This window comes from Balaenoptera borealis, assembly GCF_965194805.1.
Source record: "Balaenoptera borealis genome assembly, chromosome: 2".
In the NCBI taxonomy this organism is placed as follows: domain Eukaryota; kingdom Metazoa; phylum Chordata; class Mammalia; order Artiodactyla; family Balaenopteridae; genus Balaenoptera; species Balaenoptera borealis.
In genome coordinates, this window is record NC_138867.1 from 34,283,277 (window position 1) to 34,304,353 (window position 21,077).

The 21,077-nt window shown below is 35.5% G+C and overlaps 1 protein-coding gene across 6 annotated transcripts in view; it reads right to left on the reverse strand.

Moving 5' to 3' along the window:
• Nucleotides 1-21,077, reverse strand: part of RICTOR (RPTOR independent companion of MTOR complex 2) — a 118,736-nt gene that overhangs the window by 87,812 nt on the left and 9,847 nt on the right. The window contains exon 3 of one of the 6 annotated variants that reach the window (XM_082382153.1): nucleotides 20,972-21,039. The exons of the other annotated variants lie outside the window; for them this stretch is intronic. The gene's annotated coding sequence lies outside the window, so the exon portion shown is untranslated. The remainder of the gene's footprint in view (nucleotides 1-20,971; nucleotides 21,040-21,077) is intronic. 6 annotated transcript variants of the gene reach the window in all.

Genomic DNA, 21,077 nt, shown 5'->3' on the forward strand with positions numbered 1-21,077 from the left:
TAGAAGAATTAATTGAGGAAATAATAGATGAGAACTTTCCAAATTTGATCAAAATAAGCCAATAAATCCAAGAAGCTCAATCAACCCCAAGCACAAGAAACAGGACCAAAATTAGACCAAGGCACATCATAATCAAATTGCTCAAAACCACTGGTAGAGAAAAGTCTTAAAAGCGACCAGATAAAAGAAGACAAGTTACATACAGAGGAATAAGAAGAATGACAAATTTCTCGTGGAAAACAGGCAAATGAGAAGACAGTGGAGCAACATCTTTAAAATACTGAAAGAGGGACTTCCCTGGTGGTCTAGTGGTTAAGAATCCGCCTTCCAATGCAGGGGACATGGGTTCGATCTCTGGTCGGGGAACTAAGATGCCGCAGGGCAACTAAGCCTGCATGCTCTAGAGCCCACGCACCACAACTAGAGAGCCCTGTGCGCCGCAACTAGATAGAAGACCATGCGCTGCAATGAAGAGCCTGCACACCACAACTAGAGAGCCCACGGACTCTAGAGCCCGCACGCCGCAACTACAGGGAAGCCTGCATGCGATGAAGATCCCACATGCCGCAACTAAGACTCAATGCAGCAGGTATAAATAAATAAATTTTTTTAAAAAAGGTTCATCTATATAACAGGGCACTATGCAGTGATTAATGACCTTGTGTGAGATTATTTCAAAAAAAAAAAAATACTGAAAGAAAAAAAAAAAGCTTTTAAAATGTAAACACCATTCTTAGCTCACTTGTTTTACAAAAACAGGCCAAAGCCAAAAATTGCCCTGCGGTTGGTAGTCTGCCAGCCCCTGGAATACAGTGTCAATATTCCTCAAGCTATTTTTCTATTAATATATTCAGCATCCTATTTGCTTTAAACAAAAGCACAATCTAAAGAAGAAAAAAAAACTATAACATTACTGATATTTTAGTTTAAGAGCCATTATGCCTTCCTTTGAGATATTTAGATGTTAACACAGAACTAAGGGGCTATTTGTTTTGAATCAGTCTTTTCCTCAGCAAAGGAAACTGGTCACATTGTTCTATAAATTTAGCTTGCATCTGCCTACCTTCCGCCATTCTGTTATACTCAGTGTAAGCCGTGACAACCACAAATTGGTTAGTGTCAAACCACTACGCATATTACATAACCCAGTTATTCCAATCACTTTGAAATTACTACATACTCAGATCATTCAGTTGATTTCAGAGCATTTCCTACAAATTTTGGATTTTTTTTTTTTAAACTCCAATGAAATTCGATCTACTTTTAAATGGTTTAGGGTATGTCTTTAAAATTAGTGACTCTTTTAGGTTGTCTTAAATATGGAATGAAAACAGCTCACCATTGGGTGGGATCAGAGCTCATTAAAAAACTGCAAGGGACCATGAATAGATCACTGCTAGTACTCAGTGTTATCTTTTTGTTATAAATGGTATCTGTTTGGAGACATTGAGGAAGAAAAATTATGAGTAAGCCAATGATTTTTAAATGATTTAACTATACTTGAGAACTTAATACAATTTTTATAACAACCCTTACAGTAATTCAGAACCTACAGTAGTTTGCAAAACCAGAGTTAAGGATCTTTAAAGCCAGTGTGAAATCCACCTAATGGAAATATATAACCTAACCATTTTACATCAATTTATAATTGTCAGGCATCAAACAGTTTCGCTAACGTGAGGACATAGTTACTACTATGCAATGTGATAGGACTAATAGTTAAGATGATTAGTCTGAAGATACATTCTTCACAAAGGCTGGCATATTTCTAATTATTGCCTATTTTCTAAGTACAAACTGATTGCAGACATTTTTGAAAAGCCACAATTTTGTGACAAAAATAAAATCTCAAGTCTGAGTTCATTCGTTCAAGAAACATTAATTGAACACCTATATGGTCAGGTACTGTTTTAGGTACTGGGAAAATACATCAATGAGCAAGACAGATCGTTCCTTACTGGACCTTACATACAAATGGAAGAAAACTGATAAACAACAACAACAAAAACCCCTATGCACACAATATGAAAATTGACAGGTGGTGAGAAGCCAATATTGGGTCAAATGTTTGCCTGATGAATAATGACATAAAATGAACCTAACATACAATGCAGGTGTTGTTGTCAATCCAAATCAAAATGAATCAGCCTTTCTTCTTTGCCCTCCTTACCCCTTTCTCTTTTATATAATTAATTACCAGGAACCCCCAACTAGAATTGTAATATGGAAGAATTTCAAAGTTTCTTCATAATATATTTCCTGAAAGACAGAACATGTTTCCTCCCAGAAACTATGTTACTTCCCAGACTAATTCAAAAATAGTATTCAGGGCCATTTTAGACATGAAATACTATGTAATGCTCATGTGCTACAATGTTCCTATGAGGAACTCTAACTTGAAATATTAGGGTAAAGTTCCCCTGGTAATGAAATAAGAAGTCCCTGGTTTCTTCTTTACATGCTAGATTAGGAGTATACAAACTTTTTAATTAAAAAAGGCCCAGACAATAAGTATTTTAGGCCATAAACTCTCTTCTTCTGTTGTAACCTCAACTCTGTTGTAACCAAGAAAGCAATAGTAGAAAATACATAAGTAAACGAATGTGGCTATGTTTCAGTAAAACAGACCTGGCCTCATGAGCTGTAGATTGCCAACTCCTATGCTAGACAGTCAGAAATTAAACTATATGAGCAAGCTGAGATCAATGTGCTTTTTATTGGCGGGGGTGGGGGGGAGAACGGGGGAGAGACTTTAAGGAGAGGTTTACCTCTATTTCTTCCTATTCTCACTTAATGTTTCCAGTTCAGCCTCTCCAAAACTGTGCTATGTGAGAAGTATTGATATAAAAAAACAAATGAGATAATCCACTAGGATTTCTCTGAAGCCCAGTGGTTTAGCCCAGAGCTGCATTAAGGGAAAAAGAGGGAGGCGGGGGGTGGGGGGGGGGAATGTGGCTAGGAAAAAGAGAAAAAAAAATTGTGGCTAGCTGGCGATGATGGCCAACCATTCAAATGCAAGGAAGCAAAACACAAAAGAACTGCTAAAATTACAGTTGCTCTTTTCCTCTTATTGTGTAACTTGTAAGTCCTGTGAGTGTTCCCAATGACTCTTTCTGGAGGTAATGGAATAACTATAGTCAATATTCAGCAATTTAATATTATATAAGCATATACATGTATACATATATACATACAGAAAACCACCAAGAGAAAACTACAGTAAAGAAACCTTTTATATCTCTATACATCTACAGACATATACACACATACATAAATATATTCTTTCCCCCTTTAGCTTAATTCTCCATGTATGTGCACATATGCACACGCACACACATATATGTATATATATGTGAGTAAACATGCATTTATTTTAAAATGTTTTCAATATATACTGCTTTGTAACATGCTGCAATAAATCATATTAATAGCTTTACCTGTCAAAAAATATACAACATAAAATTGATTTTTAAATAAAGTTAGTTTCAAGTACACATAGTAAATTAATGACCAAAAACTACTGGCATACATCTATTTGGGAATAACAGAAAGAACAACTCTGAAATAAAAAAGAACTGGATTCAAATCTAGCTTAATCACCTACAAACCATGTAGCCTTAGACAAAGTCACTAAACCTGACAGGCATCCATTTTCTCATACCTATAGTGAATATACTAATTACCTAACCTTGAAGGCATTGTTACAAGGTGTGAGGTGCAACTTACTTAGCACAGTGCCTAGCCCAGAACAGATATTCAATAAATAGTAGCAACTATAATTAAAATTAGTTATTATTTGCTTAGCAAAAACAATTTTTATGGATCAATCAATCATGTGAAAGTTATGTGGCTAGCCCAGGCAAATGGTTAATTCACATATTAGTGCGTCTAAATTAATGAATTTTGGTTATAAGTTTTAGCGCATTACTTTTATTTAATTTTTTTTTATAAATTTATTTTATTTATTTATTTTTGGCTGCGTTGGGTCTTTGTTGCTGTGCGTGGGCTTTCTCTAGTTGCAGCGCACGGGGGCTACTCTTCGTTGTGGTGCACAGGCTTCTCACTGCAGTGGCTTCTCCCGTTGCGGAGCACTGGCTCTAGGCGTGCAGGCTTCAGTAGTTGTGGCTTGTGGGCTCTAGAGCGCAGGCTCAGTAGTTGTGGCGCACGGGCTTAGTTCCTCCGCGGCATGTGGGATCTTCCCAGACCAGGTATGGAACCCGTGTCCCTTGCAATGGCAGGCGGATTCTTAACCACTGCGCCACCAGGGAAATCCCGTGCATTACTTTTTTTTTTTTTTTAACTTTGTATGTATGTATATATGTATGTATTTATTTATTCATTCATTTATTTATTTATGGCTGTGTTGGGTCTTCGTTTCTGTGCGAGGGCTTTCTCTCTTTGCGGCAAGCGGGGGCCACTCTTCATCGCGGTGCGCAGGCCTCTCTGTCGCGGCCTCTCTTGTTGCGCAGCACAGGCTCCAGACGCGCAGGCTCAGTAATTGCGGCTCACGGGCCCAGTTGCTCCGTGGCATGTGGGATCTTCCCAGACCAGGGCTCGAACCCGTGTCCCTTGCATTGGCAGGCGGATTCTTGACCACTGCGCCACCAGGGAAGTCCTGTGCATTACTTTTATGATCCAAGATTTGCTCATTTTTGAAGTAAAACTTCTATTGTCTTATATGCCTTCTTGAAAATGTCAGAGGAATTAGGAGTGGGAGCAGAGTTGAGCAATATTTTCTGTGATTTATTTGTGAATATACATGAACAAATGCTAATAAGCAACAAGCTAGAAAAGCTGGGTGCATAAGAATTTAACAAAATTAAACACGACTACATAAATTGGATATGTATTTAATTATATATTTAATATTATCTATGATTACTGTGAGCAGACACAAAGGATTAAAAGTATATGGCATAACTATAGTTGGTATTACCTCTGTAAAAGCCAGCAGCAAATCTGTCTCCTCTACCAGCAAGGACACTGGGAGTACACCTTCTCACCATTACCCACAGGTCCAAAAGTTGAGGAAGCACCGCTTCAAACTATCTCTCTAACATTTCCTGAAATTCTAACAATTATTAATATCAAAGAGTTATATAATTTAGTAGGGAAAGGATCTATCCCAATGATAGCATCCTGGGAAAAGGGCCTTTGTTTTACCTCTAATGCAGAGGAACTCAAAACTTCCTAAGAGAGCCTATTCCATCTTTGATAGAGTAGTCAAATATTGTCTCTTATACTCATGCCAAACTCTGTCCCTTTGTAATTTTCATCGATTTGTTCTGGTGTAACAATCTGGAATGCAGAACAAGTATTATCTACCCTCACATACTGAAAATAATAATTTTTCCTCTCAAGCAACTGTAGCAGATAACCTTTTTAATCATTGGTATATTTTAAATATAAATACTGTAGTAGAGATAGGCAAGGAAAACCTATCAATTACTACTGCAAGTAAATCAGTTTAGTTATAACTTTCTTAAACGTTAGGTTTATTATACTAAAAACTGAACACTTCCGTAGGGCTACTTTAGATGAATGATGGACATGAAGCACCTCTTGAGAGTGAATGATGCGTACAGAGGCAAGACTACACAGACAGCAAGATGGCACTAGGTTTCTTCAGCCTGGCATGCCCTTTGTTTCCCTACCCAATTTGGAGGAAATCCTCATTCTTCAGGAGTCTTACTCAGACGTGTAAAGGTTTTCCTTAACCTACAAGCTCCCTTCTTTATGTTCTCATGATACGTTCTTCATACCACTATTGCAGCAGTTATGACAGAACACTATCTCAACTGCCTAGGTTCTAACTTACACCTATTGTGCCAGTGTAATTATTAATACCACCTCCTTTCACTTCCCAAAGTATCCCAGGTTGTATTATAAATGACATGACCACCATAAGTGCAGACAGTTAAAATTCAATGACTGTTTGTAAAATTTTCTTACAACTAGATCTTTTCTCTATCTCCTTTTCCCAGAGGCTGGAAGAGAATAGTTTTGTTTGGGTTCCTGTTCCAGTGTCCTACTCTTATCGATACAATTTTGTAAGAAGAGGTTAAGGCAGCTTCCGTTGATCTGCAACATTTTAAGATTGTCTTCCCAGTAACCAAGGGGTTCAGATCTCTTTTCCTCCACTTCAATTTTGGATTTAAAATTACCTCATTTTATACATTTCTCTATTTTTACAAAAATGTGTCTTTTTTTCTATAATCCCAAAGAATTGCTCATTTTGATTTCAAGGGAAAAGGATAAAAACACTAATGGGGGGTGGCAGAAATGTCCTTCTTGAGGCTTCTCATTTGTACCTTTGACTGGAAAAATTAAACAAGTGACATCTACCAGTTCACTGATGTGATAGTTTAAAAATTCTATGAACAAAAACCATGTCTTTAATTGCTTTATTACAAGCATGTCATTACATAACTGTAAGATACAGACCAGGACTGACCTAGGCACAAAACATTAAAAATAAAGTCAGCTGGAAATAGTAAATAATTCACTTGAACAGAACTTCTATTAAAAGTTGTATGGATATATAATATCAATAATTAGAATACTGTCTATAATCTTTATTTCAAATCATTATTTTGAATAAATCACAAAATAAATTGATATAAATGGCTTAAAATACTTTTAAGTTTCAAATGACAGAATATTCCTCCCAATTTTCCTTAAATATTTTCTGTAAAGAATAAAATAACAATGACATTATATAGTGGGGACAGTATAGTGGGAACATAGGTTTCCCCTCTAGATTGTATTTAGTCATTTTATTACTTATATAACTAAAAGTACAAATGTCTCCTATAAAGTTTAGTTTTGATCTATCCTGGGAATAGCTTTATATTTAGATTCCTAAGTTTTATTCAACTGTACATTTCAGGGCTCACCAGAAGCCATATACTGTGCCAACTGCTTAGGTGAGGAATATTAATAAATACAAGATACGGTCTCAGCCCTGGAGATCAAAATTAAATGGGAATAGAGGTACATATAACACTTCATAGTAACACTGGGGGAATAAGATAAAAGGAGGGTGTTTGCTAGAGACTTCACTTAGACTGTATGACAAGTGAAGACAGGAAAACTGTCTTGTTCACACATGCATCCCTAGCCTGGAAACAATGCCAGGCACATGGTGGGTGCTCAATAAACACTGGGTGAAAGACTGGGCAAGAGAGTGAGACAGTTATTTGGGGATGGATTGACATGGGAACTGATTCTTGACCATAAGCAATAAATCTTCTAGGCATATAAGATAGGAAAAAGCAGAATGTACACAACAAGTAAACATGAAAAAATATGGTATTTTCTCAAGGAATGGCAAGAAATTCAATATTCCCAGAAAACAAGATGATAGGAAATATAGGAAAGTGGAGCTGCATTCCAATGGCCTTATAAGATATACTAAGAAATTTAGACATCTTTGGGCAATGGATAATTATTAAGGAAGACATTTATGCAAGTGGATGGCATGATCAGCTCTGTGTTTTAGAAAGACTGTAGGGGAGAAGAAAGGCAAGTTCAAATAGAGGTTACAAAAACCTTCCATGTAAGAAACTTCATCAATAATGGATTAGAGCTGGAAGGAAAGGTAGAAGGAGTAATCAAGGATGAATCCAGGTTTCTAGATTAGATACACTGATGTATGACACTATTTACTAATAAGTAATCCTAGAGCAAGTATAGATTTAGGGGAATTTTTTTTACCATTTGTAGTGAGCATATGCACCAAAAATAACAAAAAACACCTTATATGTTATACCTTAAAATGATGAGACAAAATAATTGACTATTTGGCCTGCACTGGAAACAGACTTACAGACCAGTGGTTTTCAAACCTGTGTTTCTAAGAAATACATGAATTATAAGAAATACTGATTCCAGAATCAATATGCCTGGAAAGTGACCCACATTTGTACCATTTGTAGGAGGCACCCCAGTCATTCTTATGCACACTGAAATTTGAAACATGCTATAAAGACTACCATAATGTCATATAACTAGATTCTGATATCCCTTTGGATTTATCTGATCTGAACTTTTAAAGAACAAATAAGATCTACTCTATGAAATATGCTTCTGTATCATTTTCAAATAAGAATATATTACAATGTGAAATAATATCCAGTGACACAAAAATAATAACTATTAGTACATTATATGCTACAATATACTGTGCTAATATTTTTACATGAAAAATCTGTTTTAATCTCCATACGAACCATAGAAGGTAGGTGCTGTTATTATCATCCTCATGCTACAAAATGAGTCTTAGAGACATTAATTCACTTGCCTGAAGTCACACAAATACCAGACATGGTAATAAGATTTGAACCTAAGCAATCTGACTCTAGAGTCTACCTCACTCTCTAAAATGCAATCGCCCTACAGTCTACCTCATTATACTGTTCTGCCTTTCAAAGGAGAATGTACCTTCAGTGTACATACCAGATACCAGTTTGCAATTATACATTTACTTGTATGATTGGTTGACGTTTATCTCCCCATAAGTCAGCTTTGGTTCACCATTATGGTGTCATCCTAATACCTAGAATGATGTTTGACACACAGTAACCACCCCCAAAAATATTTATTGAATGCCCCAGGTCACACTGTGAATATTAAAACACAAGAATTTACAATGGAAATACTGTCTTATGATTACAATAACAATAACTGTAGTAGAGATGTATATAAAAGAGGAGCAAATAAGAAAGATCACACTGCTTTAATGTATCTATTTTTCAAATTCTGAGGACCAAAACAAATTTACTCCCCCAAAACCTAACCATAAGTAACGTCTTTCTATTGCCTTGAATAGGAATCTCACCTTCTAAGGTAAGAACATACCTATTTAATATAATTAGCAATGTAACTGCCAAGACCCATTCAAATTTGTCAAATATAAAAATTTTAAATGACAATGTCTAGAAAAGGTAGAAATTTGAGCCTGCCATCTACCTTCAGAAAATCACCTTCCTGATCCTTGTCTACACACCCCCTCCCTCCAAGCATTATATCGATATTTACATTCATACCAGCACTAGAAATCATGTCCCCAGGCTGTACTAGTTAGATAAAGAACCGAAGCCTAACTATTTACCTAATAATCTTCTAATCATTCCATCATTATCTATTTTTACATGGTAAGTAATTTGTGAATTTTTAAAGATTTTTCTGGTAAAGATGGCTTAGATGTTTGTGGTGGAAAATGAAGAAGAGCTGCTTGTTACGAAAAAAAATATGAAGTGCTTTCTTAGAGTTCATCTCTTTCCCTTTTTCACAATAAAATTAGAGATCAGTAGAATGCTTGGGCTTGTAACACTTGTTATGAGACAACTGTAGTACAGAACCGTAACCAAATTCACAAAGCACTTTTACTTTGTACACACGTACAAAGTATACACAAGTATATACAAAGAATACACAAAGGCCATTCACCAGGCTACAGAAAAGATTCAAAGAATCTTTGTCATGGCATTTATTTTAATGCTATTTTTCTGCAGAAAAACAGTATGAAAAGTACTGTCTGCAATTAGAACATTTTCTAATGTTAGTAAAAATAACTAAAAGCAATTACTATATAAAGATTACAATCACTGGATGTTCTGCTAAAACTTCTATGTCTTAATCTATTAAATCATTAGGTTTCCACAGTCCCCTAATTAGAAATCTTTTATTGTAAGAGAAAAATTCTGTTTCTCTCTGAAACAATTCACTATGTAAATGAACCCTGTAAAAGAACTGAACAGCTGTGCCTAAAAGCTGAGGCAATTAATTGTTATATACACCCAGCCTATTAGATTTATTTACAAAGTTAGTTGTACATTTTGCTTGTACAGCTACTTTCATGTTTTTTATGAAACATGACTATAGTTCAGATCATTTGTCTGACAGGTGGCTTCTATGAACGTAATTAAGGACTTCCCTCTTAGAAACTAATAAAGGAGCAAAGGGCACAAATACACTATGGCTGCAAGACACAATTTGAGTGTGGGTTAGAAATCTGAAAAATGCTATTACAATGTTATTTTCTAACCTTTCCATTTGTATTCTTGGTTCTACATCTTACTGCCTAATTCCAGTACTTCCATCATTTAATTATTCACTATTTCTCATTGACCTAAGTCTCTCACTAGCTTTTACCCGTCTTTAAAAAAAAATTGCTTCTGCCCACTGTTTCCCATTTTTTGAAGTGACATTACACCTTTCTTCTACCAAATCTCTCTGAGGCTCAAGTTAATTAATTCTTACCTCATCTTCTAAATTCTACCCATCAGGTATCTAGGCCACCATTCCACTAAAGTTGTTCTCTACGAGTTTACTATTTGCCCAATACAAAGGCTTTTTCTCAGCTTTTCAAACTCCTTGACTTTTCCATTATAGAACTACTGGCCAATGCTAACCAAATCCACCTTCTCTCCCTTGGTTGCTATAATTACACTGTCTTGGCCCTCTTCATACCTATTTTTCACTGCTCCTTGTGTACTTCTCTTAAAGGTCTGCATTCCCTCCTCCTATTTTATACTCTTTAATATTACCTAAAGTTGTATCATTTGCCCTCAGGTTTCTCTTTTCACTGTCTCCATAACTCTAACAAATTCAATACAATGCCTCAAAATTTCAATTCTACATTTTATCTTCAACTAAAGAAACAAATCTCTGTTTTTATGTTTGGTGGTCTGTCTACTTCGAATTCAGTATGTCCTGTAATCAAATTAATTCATCCTTTAAGAAAAAAAAAAAAAAACCTTTCCAAAACTTCCTTCTTTAGGCAATAGTAATATTGTCTGAACTAGAAAATTACATTCAGGTAGTCAACAAATATCACTGAGACATCTTAGCATATGTATCTTCAGCACCTCTTCTATAATCACAATAGTATCTTATTTTTATAAGACTACTAAGTTATGAATCAGTGCCTTGCTGATATTGCCATATTTAGCATTGTTTATGTTTTTATGGTTATATACATCAAAGAAGACACACCTCATCTAAAATTATCAAGACAAAAACATACTGACTAATCTGGAGTCCCATGCATATGGGAAACACATGATAAATTAAGCTTTTTCATGAACCGTGGGCAATGGTGATCTTAATTGTGCAAAAATGCCATAACACACAATTGATCTGTGTAATTCAAGTGCAAACAAGTCCTCTAATTACAAATTTACTACTTGTTATTCTTCTGTACATTCCACTTGGGCATGCATAAATAATTGCATTAACACCAATAATCAAAATCTAAAAGTAAATTTACAAATGCTGTTTGAATTTTAACCTTTAAAAGCTCTGAACTATTATAAATATAACAATATAATGCGTTTCTTTGGTTATATCTTGCATGAACAGGAGGTCTGAATATGATCCACCCTAACTGCTAATATTTTTATATTTATTTATGCATTCTGGTAGTGCTTTTAAACATAATTCTTTCCATACTTCTACTATACAACCTTCAGATGATCCTTCATCGGACATGCTGGGGTTAGATAGGTTTAGGAATTCAAAATTTTTTAATTTTAAAGGTAATATACCACAGATTTAACAATCCCAACAAGGTTAGGGGCAGTATTACATATTCACATACGGTAGTATTTTTTAGATGAAACATGTGAGGAGACACACTGAGATAATACAAATTCTGGTCAGGTTTTGCTGCCAAATGAGTTTAGGTCAGGTTAGGTTTTGTCAGGTCACATTACTTCCGAAAAACAGCTTTCATTTTCAGAGTTTTTGGTTTTTCAAAATTGTGGATAAGAGATTGTGGGTCCGTACAATTAATATTACCAACAGTCCAGATCCTTCATTCTTTTCTACAACAAAGTCATTGAAACTGTCACTTTTTCCATTCTCCCAATGACACAAAATATGCCAATATTGAAGTATAAATTTAGATCTCCTTATTCAAGTTGGGTAAAGTTTAATACGAAATAAACCATATCACTCCAGGAAAAAAAACTTGTTTGTCAGCACAGAGAATTTAACCCCCAACAAAAAACGTTTCTACCAATTCAGAATAAAGACTTATTGTTTATGATAAAAATACTATTGGAAAGAAGGACTTCTGGCCTTCAGGGCAACTACCTGGTTACTAAAGTACGTCTGTGAACTACCGACATGGGTACTACCTGGCTGCATGTTAGAAATGCAGACTCTTGGGCCCTCCCATACCTACCCAATCTGACTCTTCATTAAATCAACATCCCCAGGTGCTTCATTTGTACATTTACGCAGAAAACGTTAACCTAACAGGCCTAACTGCTTTTCCTTAAAAAGGTCTGCTTACCAAGTCAGTCACTGGCTTACATCCGGAAAAATACTTGCAGAGGGTTCCTACCACCCTAACTGGTAAGAGTGGCTCACTGGGCCTAAACCATTTATGCAAACAATATGGTTTATGTCAAACATCTGCTTTCATTCTGTGAGTCTGGAATTTTGTTACCTGCCAGGCAGAGGCTGCCTACTTCTCAAGTCCTCAATAAAAAACCTGGGGGCTGAGTCTCTAACAAACCTCCCTGGTGGACAATATTTCATGTGTTATCACAATTCATTGCTGGGAGAATGAAGCATGTCCTATGTGACCCCACTGGGAGAAGACACTAGACTCTTGTGCCTGGATTCCCCCAGATTTCACCCAATGTACCTTTCCTCTTTGCTAATTTTGCTTTGCATCCTTTTGCCATAATGAGTGTTCCTAGCAAATTACTGAGGTCGTGGGGACCTCCAAAACAAGACTAGAGCTTGAGAAACACTGCTCTAGAGCTTAAGTGCATGCCTTGAGGAGTGTGGGCTTACCCACACTAGTGCAAGACAAGGAATTCATCAGCCATAAAGAACATAAAGAACACTCATGCAAAAGGGGCAGAGAACAAAGAAAGTATCTCTGGGTAAAGCTGAAAACAAAAACAAAACAAATAAAAAGAGACTTCCCTGAGATTCTAAGCCAACCGCAGGTGTCTTTGGAACCTAGATATATTCTTTTGCATGATCCAAAAAAAAATCTCAAAGTGAGAATTTTAATTTAAAGTAGCCCTTGGTATACCATATTCCTGGGCAGCTAGCAGAAGCAAATTCAACCATCAACCGCCACCTCAACCCACCCACCCACCCACCCAACTAGGTAGCCACCCTTAGTCTGAGTAACCTAAAAAATTTAAGTGCACAAGCAAAAATCATAAACACAGAAGGAAACGTGAAAACAAGCCACTATCAACAGAAACAATAAACAAAAAAATCTAAAAAGACTATAAATATTAGAATTACCATATACATAATACAAACAATGAAATAATTATGTTTTATATATCTAAAGCAGGGAGTTTGGCAAACTTGTTCCATTAAGGGTCAGACTAAATATTTCAGGCTTTGAAAGCTATAAGGTCTCTTTCGCAACTAAACTCAGTAGTCGTAGCACCAAAGCAGCTGTAGGCAATACTTAAATGAGCAAGGTTATATCTCAATAAAACTATTTACAAATGCAGCATCTGTAAGCCTTACTTGCAAAATCTGCAGGCCATAACTTGCAAGCTTCTGGCTTAAAGGAAAGAAAGGACTGAAAATATGATTCAAAATTTACAAACATACAAGCAGAACTTCTTGAAATAAAAATAGCATGATTGAAATTTAAAAAACTCAATGGGGGGATAAACATAATAAACACAGCTGTGGAGAGAACTAATGAACTGAAAGATACATCTGAAGATATTATAACATGATCCCCAAGAAAAAAGGAGACAAAATAGATGAAAGAATTTAAAAAACAAGAAAGATAATGAGAAAGTCTAACATGCATTTAATAAGAATTCCTAAACAAGAAAAAATGCAGGAGATGCACTACTCAAAAAGTCAGATTGAGAATTCTTCAAAATTGTTCAAAAACATGAAAAATACTTAGAATCAGGATGCCCAATGAATTTCAAAGTAGGACAAATAACCATCTAAACACATTTTATTCAAGATATTTCAGACCAAAGCAAAAGAAATACTACAGACTGAAAAGACAGATTATGCAGAAAGAGAAGCAATGTGATAGACATATTAAAAAAATTAAATCAAAAGTGTGTGAACCTTGTATATGAATCCTGACTCAAAATGATATCTGTAAGACAATCAGGAAAATTTGAACACTAAATACTAGATGATATAAAGAAATTATTGTTAATTTACTTAGTTATGCTAATAGTATTACAGTTATATATTTAAAAGTCCTTATCCCTTAGAAATACACACTGATGTATTTACAAATTAAATAATACTTGCCTAGGATTTGCTTTAAAATTATCCACAAAGGGAGGAGGAAGATATACACATGAAGTAAGACTGCCCCATATGTTTACAATAGTTGAAGTGGGATAAGGCATACATGAGGGTTCCTTATATTTTTTTCTCTGTGTATGTGTATGTTTGAAATTTTTCATAATAAAATATTTTTAATGAAAGTCTGATAATCCCAAGTGTTGACAAAAGTATGGATCAAGAGCAACTCTTACATATTGCTACTATGATATACATATATTTTTTCATATAAGCAGTAATTCTACACCAAGTTATATAACCTAGAGTAACTTACGTATGAGTACCAGGATTCATGTACAAGACCATATATAAAATCATTGTTTATAAGAGCAAAAAACTACAAACAGCCAAATGTCCATGATTAAAAGAATGGATAAATCACTATTATTTATTTAATAACATTTGCCTTCTGGGTTTTCACCCTAGCACTTGCCAGACACTATGCTGGGGTCTTTGAACAAATTTTCTCATGTAATACTTATACTTCAACTATACTATTTCTTGCCTACCTCTTCTAGCCTCACATCCTCCACTCTTCTTCTCCTCAAGCACTTTCTTTCTCTGGTTCTTTCCTATCTCTGGGCCTTTGGATCAATATTTTATGTTCCTTCTACTTGTTGAAGACTTTCCCCCTACATCTTCACTCGGTGCCTCCCCATTGGTCCTGGATCAACTAAATATCACTGCCTCAGAGAAGTTTTCTCTGACCAACCCCCTAACCACCTATCAACTCTCTTTCACATACTCCAATTTTACATTATTCAGAGCATTTATTCATACTTAAAATTCTGTGTTCACCTGTTTACCATCTGTGTTCTCCTTACTAGAACATAAACTCCTCAGGGGAAAGAGTCAATGTTTTTCACCACTGAATCACCAGCAAAAGAACAGTACCCAGCACACAGTTAAGGTAAATAAATATCTGTCAACTACGACTGAGGGAGGCAGGAGTGAACAAATTATAACAATATTACAAGAAAGGTAACATACAATATACTATAGAAGCACAAAGAAGGAAGATATTCCACCCAGCTGAGGAAATTAAGATTAACTTTGTAGAAAATGTGTTTCTAGCTAGAGTGAAGAGAGTAGATTGGGAAAGGATAGAACTAGAACAGGGATAGTAGTTATGAAGCCAATGCAATCACCCAAGAAAGCAAATGAGGCCTCAAGAATGGCATGGCAACAGAAATGAAAAAAAGATTTTACCAGTATTTCAGAGATAAAATCATTATTATCTGGTCACAGATTTGATGTGTAGAATAAGGACAAAGAATGAGGCTAGAATGTCTCCTGGGTGTCCTCCTGGGTGACATGGCCCCATTAAAGTAATTCTCTTAAAACCCAAATGGAAAATATAGAAAGATTTTTAGAATAGTAAGATAATTAGTTAAGTATGAAACACAGAAAGCTTGATATACATGACTACATTGTTAAGATGCTGAGTAAGCCATGAAAAAATGGGCCTGGAGCCCTCAAGCTAAACACAAATTTGATGGTAATTTATTCAGCCAATAAAGACTTATCAAGCACATATAATGTGCTGGAGCTGTTCTAGGCTCTGGGGATACAATGGTGAACAACCCAAAGTGCTTGTCCTCACAAAACTTACATTCCAGGGAGACAGACAAATAACACTGTAATTGGCAGCAGTGACAAGGGCTACAGAAGAAAACAATATAAAAGAATAGAAAGTAATGGAGATGAGGGCTACTTTAGATAAGATGATCAGAGAAGGCCTCACTGACAAAGTGATATTTGAACAGAGTTAAATAAAGTGAGGGAGCAAGCCTCCCAAGATTAGGGGAAGAATAATCTAGACAGAATGTAACAGAAGTACGAAGGCCCTGAAAAGAGAATAAGAGTAGGAATGAATAAAAAGGAGGCTGTTTTGCCAAATATAGTGAACAAAAGGAAAAGAGTTAGGAAATGACAACGGTTGTGAGGAAGCCAGGGGCTAGATTATAATGGCAGTCATCACATATAGTGGTTGCATATTTTTTAGAAAAATTATCTTCTCACACATATTCCAGTACAGTGCTAAAATACAGCAGATGCTCGATGAATTCTTTTCAAATTAATGAGTGAATAAATCACTGAGTTAATGAATTCCCACTACATTTGAATCCAATTTATATTTAACCGTTTCCTGAACTCCAATTCATCCCAAAGGACAAACCAAATACCAATTTAAAAGTCAACATTTTAAGCTTTAATAATCTTCGGAAGCAGAATTTTTTAAATGTTTTGAACAGTGACATCACCACTAGAACAAGTACATGCCCTTCCAAGAGGACTGCTTAGAAGGAAAACAACATCTACTTCGAAGTATATAATTTCTAGATTGCCTGCTAAAACAACACAACATTTGATAAATCCTTCACACAATTTGAAATGTTCTGATAATCAAAATATCATTTTAGAACAAGTTCTGATCATATCAGACAGCAAAAAATTTACCACACTAGTTCAGCTCTAGGCTAAGAAAAATCATTTAAAATAATTTGGAAAAAAAATCATGTACCAGTAGGTACAAGAGCAATAACTAATATAATCCTGACAAAGATGGTTAAAAATATAGATTTACTGCATTTTACCACTCCTAATAGAATCAAACAAGCAATCACTCAAAATTCACCACTAAAAACAAGTATCCTTTCTTTTTTTTTTTTTTTTTTTTTTTTTGGCTGCATTGGGTCTTCACTGCTACGCATGGGCTTTCTCTAGTTGTGGAGAATGGGGGCTACTCTTCGTTGCAGTGTGCGGGCTTCTCAATGCGGTGGCTTCTCTTATTGCAGAGCAGGGGCTCCAGGCGCGCAGGCTTCAGTATTTGCAGCACACGAGCTCAGTAGTTGTAGCTCACGGGCTCTAGAGCGCAGGCTCAGTAGTTGTGGTGCACAGGCTTAGTTGCTCCGCGGCATGTGGGATCTTCCCGCACCAGGGCTCGAACCTGTGTCCCCTGTATTGGCAGGCGGATTCTTCAGCACTGCACCACTAGGGAAATCCCAAAACAAGTATTCTTTTGGGAGCTAATAATCCACACTCAGTTTAAATCTGTTCAGTGAACTGAACAGTCTAGACTCAGAATCAGCAAGGATATTCCAAGGTTATTAAATGTTCCCACCTTCAGGGAATTCCAGTCATTGTTTTCCATAATTCCAAAGAGCAGATGCATAAAAATATTTTAAATGGAGTGAATGCTAATATCTTTAAAATTACCAACATTTAGAAAATGCACTTCATCAAAACTTCTTCACCTTCAGTATAGTTGAATATTTTTGTTTCACTTTCACATTTACTCTTGCTTTTGCATATTGAAATATGTAAAATGCTCTTTATTTTACTCATCTATGCTAAGCACTTGTTGCCAAGTTCCTGTCAAGTATTTAATCAATTTCCTATGCAATACTCAGTTCTAATTTCTTGGGGATATGCATACCAAGAGATGGGCAGTGGAATCTTTTTCTAACAAAGCATCACCAACTCGGAGACAAAAACCTAAAATTCATGAAGAATTAATTAAAAAAAAAAAAAAACAATTAAAATTTATTTTAAATCAAGGAATATAAAACACTATCAAGTACGGGAAAAGAAAAATGTGAGGAGTCACCAGAAGACTAGAAATAGAATAAGAGAAATACAAATCGATGAGAGAAATTGAAAAAAAACAAGGGAAAGACGGAGAAACAATCACACGAAGATACTTTAAAACTATTAATGATGTCTTCCACATGAGATTATTGCAGTGAAGACCAAGAACTGTTTACCATCCTCCCTTTTTCTCCATAGAAATACTAAGCCAATTTCCGTAACCATTCCACCAATTTAATTAGGTCAACACAAAGCTTTTATTGGATTGGAATTCTAGTTTTTCCAACTTTCTAACTGGTAGCTTTGAACTCTTTATAGTGATTTGATTATCTATAATTTTTCTTTAAATAGTCATTATGAAAAAAAATAAAGAAAAAAAATTCACCTATCTAGATGTGTTCATGGCTAAAACATTAAAAGGTCAGGCTGAAGAGGAAAAAACAGAGATATTCAGAAAATGATTTTAAATGTTTTTTTAAAGTTGGAATTAGTGTAATTATTCCAAACTCTAACCACTCATATAAATCCACTGCCCATCCAAATGAAAAAAATCCATACACATCATGACATACCTAACACACATAAGCAGACTTGGATTAAAATAACTTTAACTTTACATACAACACAGTGATACAACATAATATTGGACATTGAAGTCAAATACAAAAGGGTATATTTAGTGTAGGAGAAGATTATATAAAGTTCAAAAACAGGCAAAACTAAGCTATGGTATTAGAAGTCAGAATAGTGGTGTCCTTGGTGGCGGAAGTAGTGCCTGGATGGAGACAGAATGGGAACTTCTAGGGTACTGCAATATTCTGATTCTTGATCTGGGTTGTGATTATCCATGTGTTCAATTTGTCAAGTTTCATAGAACTGTACATTTATGACAATTTTCGGATCTATGCTTTCTTTCAATTAAAAAATATAAATAACATTTACTGCTTTCTCACTATGTTAAATATTTTAACAACAAAAAAAGGAGGTTCTAACATCTCCACGAGGCCCTCTATCCTACAATACCCTTATCCTACAAATCCAATATGAATACTAAAATTCTGTATCTTTCTTATTCTGCTCTCAGTAAAATATTTCATGTCTTTACTCATGCCATATTCCTCTTGATTTAACCACATTCACTCACTCAACGTTGAAACAATTTTTCCCAGTTCACACTTAATCTCCCCCTCCTCTCATCTCCTTTGCTTTAATTGACCACATAAAGAACACCTAATATCTATTTATATCTAACATGCCAAAACTGTAATAAACATTTTACAAACATTTCACTCCTCAAACAACTGTCTCCAACAGAGATGAGAAAACATGATCAGAAAAGGCAGCTTGGGGCTTCCCTGGTGGCGCAGTGGTTAAGAACCCGCCTGCCAATGCAGGGGACACGGGTTTTAGCCCTGGTCCCGGAAGACCCCACATGCCACGGAGCAACTAAGCCCGTGTGCCACAACTACTGAGCCTGCGCTCTAGAGCCCGCGAGGCACAGCTACTGAGCCCGCGTGCCACAACTACTGAAGCCTGCGTGCCTAGAGCCCGTTCTCCACAACAAGAGAAGCCACTGCAATGAGAAGCCCACGCACCGCAACGAAGAGTAGCCCCCACTCACCGCAACTAAAGAAAGCCCACGTGCAGCAACAAAGATCCAACACAGCCAAAAATAAAATAAATAAATAAATTAGAAAAGGCAGCTTGTCCAGAGTCAAAAAATTCTAAGAGGCAAGGTCAAGATTCAAATCCAGATCTATCTGGTTCCAAAGCTCAGGCCCTTAGTTACAGTGTTAGACTGTGTATCATGCAGTTAGCATGTTATTAAATGTTATTTTGTCCATATTAGTACCCTACTATCTATCTTTATACATATAATCCTACTATCCATATTGTAGACATATATAACAACTTTATCAAGTCATACCTCACGTACCTTGAACTATGCTATGAAGCAATCACCTATCTGGAAAACAATCAGGATGCAAAAGCAAGCACTCCAAAAGATACCAATAAAAATTCAAAGTATGTATCATCACCAAGTTTATTCACTACAGTTAGTATATGTTACTGACAGTAGAGCCCCTTAATTCCTCATAATCACAACCTATTTATCCCTATTTTCCATATAATGTTAATAAGTCCAGTTATATAGTTTGTATTTTACAGCACAGTAAAAGTAAAAAAATAATTTTTAAAGTAGCTTCCATATATGCTTAAAAATAGAAATAATATTTATACACACATATCCTGCCCCAAATCTACTCATATTCAAGTACCCCCGGTGAATATTTAGTGGTAATATAGTTACTTACTTTAAAAATAGTTACACTTTTTCCTGTGGTACTTTTATAATAGAGACACAATTACTGATGTAAGTAAAAAGTTTTTCCTAGGACTCAAAAATTAAATCTAAACTTTTTTAACAAAACAAAGTAACTATTACAAGAAACAATAACATAGCAAAAGCCAACTGCCATAGTTTATCCAAATCTCTTAATCTTTTTATTTCCTTTTGAAAACTAACCAGCATTTTGAAAAATTTCTTCCGTTATGCTAGGTAAAACAGTATACACTTATATATTCAAAACAACGCTGAAACATGAACACACAACACTGAATTCTCCCGTGACAAAGGAGAAAAGGGCTATTTTAAGGTTTATTAAAAATAAAAAGTGATTTAAACTTTTTTAAGACTACGCTAATCTAAAATTTAACTCATCAAAAAGTTATAAAATCTTACATTAAGAATTATTCTTACATGACATACGAAATCTTATACAACATAAGAATTAATCCGACCTGCTTTATACCAAGTATGACATTCGAAAATACCATTAGAAATTACAACCTATAAAGTAAAACCACAAGTCACTCTAAATAAACAAGGTAGGAAATAGCTATCTATATTCAAATATCCGATTACCATGACTTTATACTAATGTTATGTGACAGATATGATTAAAATCTTACCTACAACACATGTGTTAAATAAAACATTCCACAATATTCCATGTGCCACCCCAGATACTGCTGTATAGCTAAAGGTTCGAGTTCGCAGCTCACCTACCTCCAACCTGGAGTCTTCTCACTCTTTCTGCAACTCTATTCCCATCAGTTTTTCTTTTTCTCTTTTTTCTTGGGGGAAAGGGTTGTGGTGATGGTGGTGTGGTGAA